Source organism: Danio aesculapii, chromosome 17 (assembly GCF_903798145.1).
Source record: "Danio aesculapii chromosome 17, fDanAes4.1, whole genome shotgun sequence".
Classification (NCBI taxonomy): Eukaryota; Metazoa; Chordata; class Actinopteri; order Cypriniformes; family Danionidae; genus Danio; species Danio aesculapii.
The window spans coordinates 14,294,094-14,301,984 of record NC_079451.1 but is presented as its reverse complement, the minus strand read 5'-3'; positions in this window follow the sequence as shown (position 1 = coordinate 14,301,984).

The following is a 7,891-nucleotide window of genomic DNA, read 5'->3' as shown; positions in this document are numbered from 1 at the left end:
GCCGATTGTCTTCGTGTTTCCAGCTCATGTTTGAATTGTCAAAGACATCAAAGTATTTGTGGTCTCTCAAATCTTACATGACAATCCTTGCCCATACATGTCTTAAGCACTTTACCAATGGGCCATAAAGCATGTGGAAGTTGGTGGTCGAAAACCATAACCACAGCAGAGTTCTCCAAATTATCCTGATCCTGCAACCATTTTTGGTGAACTTGTAAATTAAGCAGATATTTTTGAATAAAACTAATCCAGAATTGATCTGCCAAAACCTGGCTGTGTCTCCATCTCCATTGAGTCAATATATTAGAATCGGCATAAAACTTGAGTAGAGCAGCATCTAACTGCCCCATGAGGAGCAAATTAGGATTAACTGGATCCAAATCCTCAGCACTAAAAAAGAAATAGCCTAGGAGTTTGGAATTTTAAATTTCTTCCACCTATAAGAGCGAGCTTATAGAGCGAGTCTCTCTGTCTCCCATGTCCCTCCAAAATGTAGAGCATAAGGGGAATGTAAGTGAACATGATTTGGTGATTCAACAAATTCAAGGCATCTTTTAGTTCACTCTCACCTCCATGAAGGTTGGTCCCTTGATCACAGATCATTTCATAAGGCTGTCCTCAAAAAGCTACAAATCGACGTAATGCCAGTTAGCAATGCAAAGTCAGCATTAAGACTCGTCAGCAATTCTATATGTACACATCAAGTGGTTTGACACTTAAAAAGCAATTCCATCGCTTCTCAGTCTTGCATCCAGACATGACTGTAAATGGCCCAAAACAACCTATTCCAATAGACCAGATGGGAGGCTTGAACAGATTGAGTTTAGATGGAGGAAGATCAGCCATTTTTTCAGTGATTTACATTTCAATTTGGCACAATCTAAACACATTGTTCCTTATAGCTTGTCATCCTTTTAGAATCCAAAAATAACAACGTCTAAGGTGAGCATAAACCCTGTCTGCTCCAGGACGACCCAACTTAGCATCCACATCAGCAATCAAAATTGTGACAACATTCTTAGGATGAAGAATATTTGGATGAATGGTTTCTAAGGCTAGATCTTGACTATGTCGAAGTTGCCCTCCCAATCAAAGGAACAAGACTGTACAATTGACTACTAGATGGCACGTTTTTCTCTGCTCTCAGTGAATCATATTCTTCTGCAAAATCCTTCCTTTGAACCTTTTGCAACAGGAGCAATTCAATCTGAGCTTTACTAAGTGAAAAGTTATCAAGTTGAGCTGCCACAGTTTGATAAGCTTTGTATTGCTGTACATCTAAACTCAAAAGTCCATCTCCAGTCTTAGTCAAGCCACAAAAAAAACAAAGACTTTGTCAGCTCTGTGAGTCCTCAATCTTGTCAGGGAATTTTGGCCACTGATTGGGTTCAGATTAAAGGAAATCAGGACCTTGAATCCAACAATTAGGCTTTGCTAGATCAGATCTAGATGATCTGGTGAGATCATCATTTGGATTACGGGTGGTGTCAACATAATGCCATTGTTAAGGAATAGAGTTCTCTAAGATTTCCGTAATGCGGTTTGCAACAAATACTTTATAGCAACAAGTTTAGCAAGTATAGCAAATCAAGTTCAGTCATTGAATCAGAAAACAAGACGATTTGCTGAATGTGCAGGTCAAGTTTCCTCTGCAACAAATTTGCCAACTGGACCCCAGTAAGGTATATGAAATCCTATAGGGTCATGCTGAGTTGCAAGAACCCTACAGACATTGCACAAAGTAAGGGCTTTACATTCAATAGGACGATATTGGTAACAAAAAGGGTCTATTGCAAAGTACCAAATCAATCCTAACATTCCTTCACTGGGATCTACACAGTCTTGGCTTAACCAAAACTCAGTGTGGGCAGATTTTGTATCACTAGGTAGTGCTTCCACCACCTCCAGAACATTACTGGCCCATTGTCTAATCTCAAAGCCTACATCTTCAAAGGGACCGTAGTAAAAATGGCTCCAAAGGTTAAGACCTGCCATTCATACTCATCAGCTGGCTCAACTTTTCTTATGTTCTGCCACAGAAAATGCAAAAGGGATTTATCTGAGGGTAGCAAACAAAATTGGTAAAACATGGACTTAATATCATTACTAATGGCCACAGGGTATTCTCTAAAGCGGAGGAGGACCTAATAAAGATGAATCCAAGGTCGGGCCGGGCAACGGAAGATCATTTAAAGAGTATCCTTTAAAAACATACGAGCAGATGAATACCAAATGATACTTTCTATTCTGTTTGTGCCTATGTGGTGTGGTACAAACCAGGATTCTTGGGTCTGAGAGACTTCTTCAGGGCTCAATTTTTTTTTCACATAACCGGACTCCACTAGTTTCTGTATCTCCCCTTCATAAACAAGGGCTTCTCAGGATCATGAATCAGTTGGCTCTCAGTTCTTCGAAGAAATGACATAACTGTATGGGAGCACATCTACTTGCTACAACCATTCTACATCCTGCTGGAGCCAAAAAAAGTTTCAGATTTAGCTGACTTGGCTAATGGTACTGGACCATGAAGAGCCCATCCCAATCTGGTATGAACTACAGCTGGTCCACCTTGAGGGCAGAAACAAACCTCTACTGGAGCCAAAAGATGTGGATGATCAACACAGGCTGAACTTTATTAAAGGTTTCCAATCGGATCCCCTTGAGATGGCTAAATCGGTTGAGGAGGCTTGAAATAGGATAGGATTGCTCAGGAAGCTCCAATTGATGGGCAGTAAAGGCCCCTTTCACCTGGTACTTCAGCTGGGAGTTGGGGCAGAAATTGTGAAGCTCACACTAGCTCCTCTAAGAACCTCGGTTTCTTGCTGCACAGTTCGAAGTACTAAAGACTCAGCTGTGCCATTCAATACAAGTTGCTGTGCTGTCAGAGACAAAAGCGTTGTCCTTTCAGATACATCATCCAATATGGCATAGGTTTCCATACATTTTCCATTATGGCTCAATAGGAATTTAACAACTTTTAATAAAACTCTAGGGGAACAGCTTGGACAACCAAGTAAGAAACACCAGAATCTGGCTTCTGATTCACCTCATGTAGAACTCCCATACGTTTACCTTTACATTCAGTACAGCCTCTCCTTAGATCACACTGAGAAGTATGGTGGGCTCTGCCACATCTCCAACAACGATTATCTTTAATCCAGTTCCTTGTATCCTCCAAATCTAATTTTTTCTAAGGCATTTACTAAGATTATGGTCATCACTGTTACAAAATGGACAATGGAACTTAAAAAAAATCTCACTCAGACTCAGGGACATGAGGCAAATGATTATTCTATAACACTTGGTTACTTTGGTGTTGTTTTCAGGTAGGTCTCACTGGCAAAGGAGAAGATGGACTCGATATAACTAAGTGGAACAAAGACTGAACATTATGAAATGTAGTTGGTACATTGTGCCAGTTGAAACATTTCTTGGAAGGCCAACTTGAACATGGTTAGTCAAACCTCCAGCTTGTGCTGTAAAGGGTACAGATGATTGATTACTTATACAAGATGCTGAAGGTACAGATGGAGCAAGTAACTGACTATTAGAGTACTAATGTCCAACTCCTAGATTGTGCAAAACCAGCTGAAAGTGTGGTTGACACTGAGATGATGCCAGAAAGCCATGAAAATCTGGCGGTTGTTGATATTCATAAGCATTCATTGAGACTGGCAAATGGTGTGGATACATATGGCTTGCTACTGGTGGCTAAAATTCTAAATAAACTTGGCCAATGAGGGGTTCAAACTATAATGAGTTATTGGTGGTTGCATTGCAGCTCTAGCTGCATTAGATTGTCCTGATTCGTGTTGGTGCACATCAACCCCAGAAGCAGGTAATGTAGGGGACACAAACTGAATAACTAAAGGCTGCAAACTTCCAATCAGGGTAGGCAACTGTGCCACATGAGAACCTTGGATAGCAGGCGGTTGCCTTAGCAAGCAAAGCCTACAATGAACGAATTTTGGGGACTACAAAAAGGTATCACAAAGGTACTTTTACTGCGCACACACACTGCACAGCTAAGGGCCGCGGCCAGAGGCGCTGTAATGTTACAGCAGAGGGAGAAAATGCAGTCTTGCTATTACCACAGAGCTTCTTCTGTTTCTGTTTTTGGGCTTCCCGAAGGACACCACACAGAGACAGAAGTGCTTACAGTTTAATTTTAATTATGTTACAGAGAATTATAAAATACAAAGCAAACATGATTTGACAAAACACAGAATCTTCCAGAATCTCTCTCAGTTCAGTGCTGGATTCGATTAAAATCCTCAAAAAGGAGCAACTCTGAGCCACAACCTGTATCTGTTTTTTTTTGTTAAAACTGATCATGACATGTACAATGTCTAGCCTTAATAGTATGTTGTAGCAAATATGTAAACAATAGGAAATGCTGTTTGGCACCGCTAACGATTTAGCTACAAATTCATATTTATCAGTCAAACCGCTGTAAACACACACACACACACACACACACACACACACACGCACACACACACGCACGCACACACACACGCACACACAGCAGTGTTTCTCTTTAGGCTGCTTTTCTGTGCGTTTACATCTCAGATAATGAACTCGCAAAAGATATGTGAATGATTCCTACATACAGATTCTGAATTAATGTGAAAGACGTCGTGCAACGAGAGCTCGCCTAACTCATGTAACGTTAGCCGCAGAAAATCAATCAAGGCTCACACATCGGATCCCACATCTAGTGCTTTAAGCTGCGGTCACACTGGGCTTTCCTCTCATAGACTTCCATTCATACGCACGCGAATGCGTCAGACCGGAAACGCGGGGTCATGCGTTAAGTTTCGCAGTTCGCTGTGGTGCAAAGTTCAAGCTTGGTGAAATCTGACCTGCGAAACCGCATCACTTGACTGCGTGAGACCAATCGAGGATCAAAACAGGACCTCTCTGGACAGAAATTTTAAAACATGGAGGAATCGCTCGCTTTTTTTAATGTCTAACATCTTGCTTAATCCCGCCCCCTTTCGCAGCGCCGTACAACAGAATTCCGCACACAACAAGCCTAGTGTGACCATAGCTTTAAGCTGCGGTCACACTGGGCTTCCTCCCATAGACTTCCATTCATACGCACGCGAATGCGTCTTACCGGAAACTGCAAGGTCATGCGTCAAGTTTCGCATGTTGCTGCGGTGCAAAGTTCAAGCTTGGTGAACTCTGACCTGTGAAATCGCATCACTTGACTGCGTGAGACCAATCGAGGATCAAAACACGACCTCTCTGGACAGAAATTTAAATATTGAGCAATGTCTGGCTTTTTTAAATGTCTAATTATCTTGTTTAATCCCACCCCTTTTCGCAGCGCCGTACGACAGAATTCGCACACACAAAGCCCAATGTGACCGCAGCTTTATTCTTCTGTCAACAGTGTCACTGTATATTAAGAGAAATAACTTAATCTGAGCATCAGAAAAAAGAAAAATAAACCTTGGTCCCGCCACTGCGCCTACTCATGTTACATGTGTCTACAGACAGTTCATACAAATGCACACACATAGAAACATACACACACACAATGGCAAACTCTCTTAAAGGAGCCGCACCCCATTTCATTCGTTACAGACAATTATCAGATTTTACTTTAGAGAGCGGGCACAAGATTGACTGATTGTTTACACAAAACGCGCATGCTAGTACGGGCGTGACATGGAGCCGATCCGCGAATCGCAGCACATTATGACACATGACCAATCAGAGTCACTTGGAGGGCGGGCCTTTCAGAGGAACTAGGAAATATAGCAGTCGTTTTCATGTTAGCTGAGTAGCTGTATATAATCAAAGTGAGATTTATGAAAAAAATTACATGATTTCCTTCAAGTGAAACATGAGCACACATTGCTTTGCATTTTATTAACACAACCAAGCCTTAAAATTACATTCCTGTACCACCCATTTAATAAACCAAACCACATGGACCGATGACTTGCAGCCTCCACTTGCTCTGACGAATGCTACGGTGCGAAAGTGTGAAGATATTTTTCTGACTGAAGAGAAAGTTGTTGTTACAGAACCAGGTATTATATTATTTTTACCCTCCCCTTTTCAATTAGCTTATGTATATTTTAATAATTTGCTTATTATAACTAATTATTTTAAATATTAAAATGATCTCTTAAGTGCATCACACTGATACTTATACAAATTAATTATACAAGTAATATTAATGATATATTAATGACCTTCATAATCATGTTCAGCTCATGTCTCTATCTTACTATATAATTTTGTAATTTTATAATCAGTTTTTATGCCAATGGTCAGTCCCCTGGAGCAGAGGGCCTATTGACCACCTTTATACACACTGTTCTCTGGTTTAGGAAAGGCTTACCTCTCCACACCAGCCATCTCAGTCCCCAGTGAAAAGAGTTTTTTTATTTTGTTTTCATCAGCAGGGTACATTGTAAATGTGCAAAGACCTCAGCTTATGCCAGAAAACATAGATATGCTGATATTTCTTTTTTTTAAATGTAAAATCCCAGCACAGTCACAGTTTTAGTTTTTTAGCAATTATTTATGCAGAACATGTATTATTTGCAAAAAACATGCAGCATTTAAGAAAAGAATAAAAGGTTATTCACCTTAAATTTGTTTAAAATAATTTTGTTTAAAAATCGTGACTAAATCATAAATCGTGAGATTAGTATCGGGAATCGTATCGAATGTGAGTCAGATGCACCGTTACATCCCTACCTGAGGCAAGATCCATTTTGTTGGATTTTATTCACCAATGCCAGTACATGACTCTATCCACATGGTATCAGGCTGTTTTCTAAGCATAAATGCATAGAGACAAATCAAACAAAATAAATCAGTAAAAAAACTGCACAAACAAACAATACTCCATAAACAAACACTACAAGAAAACTTAACTCACATTTGCACACAGCCACAACACTACATGAGAAGGCCAAAGCAGTAAAGCAGGAGCACACTGCTGCTGATAAGGGTGATAAGGCGCAGCTGTGAACCATGGATGGGCCTTCAATGAGTGTATCAGAGAGGTTCTGCAAACAGTGGGCAAGCTTCAGTGAGCATGTTACAGGGATTTTCTACAATGGTAATACATCACAGTTCACTGTAGTAAAAACTAAAGTATACTAGAGTATATATTACACTTTATTTATACAGTATGTTGTAGCATTCATTGATATAGCATTTACTATGAATATTAATATAGTATGGTTCACAGTGATGGAAAAAAGTAATATATAACAATCTTAAGTCAGTTCAAAAACTTTTTTAAAATGTGTTAGTTACTTTTAAGAAACGCACATGTAAAAGGATATGTTGTGTTATTTTTGCATTTTGTTATTTTTTTTTAAGAGTAAGATAGGCTTAACATTGTAATGTATTACATTTTCACCCAAAACTGATTAGTTCAAAACCACTACAGTACATTTACTAATAAATAATATATATTTTTTTTTCACATATGCAGTGTAGGCTTAATTTAACTTAGTGTGGGCTACTTTCACAATAAAAAAGGCACCAAAACAAATTCTTTTTTGGCATGTATAGTGACATTCTGTGGTATAAAGCTTGAAACAGACGCCTACTTAATGACAGCCTGTGAGTTCAAACTCCAAATTGGCTCTCAGAGAAAAAAAAAAAATTAACTTCTGAGCACTGTGAAACCATTAACATTACTTTATTACAGATGTGTCCATTGCATAGTTTGAGCGTGTTGTGTAGTATTTGTATTTGTTTTATTATGCAATATGTACAAACCTAGTACAAACATAAAATTTTAGCAATGTACATCACCGGCAAAAACATAGATGCCAGGGATGAAAAAATAAATAAATAAACAATTAATTAACCAAATAAAATGTACGTAATGCTTCATAAGTTTATTTAT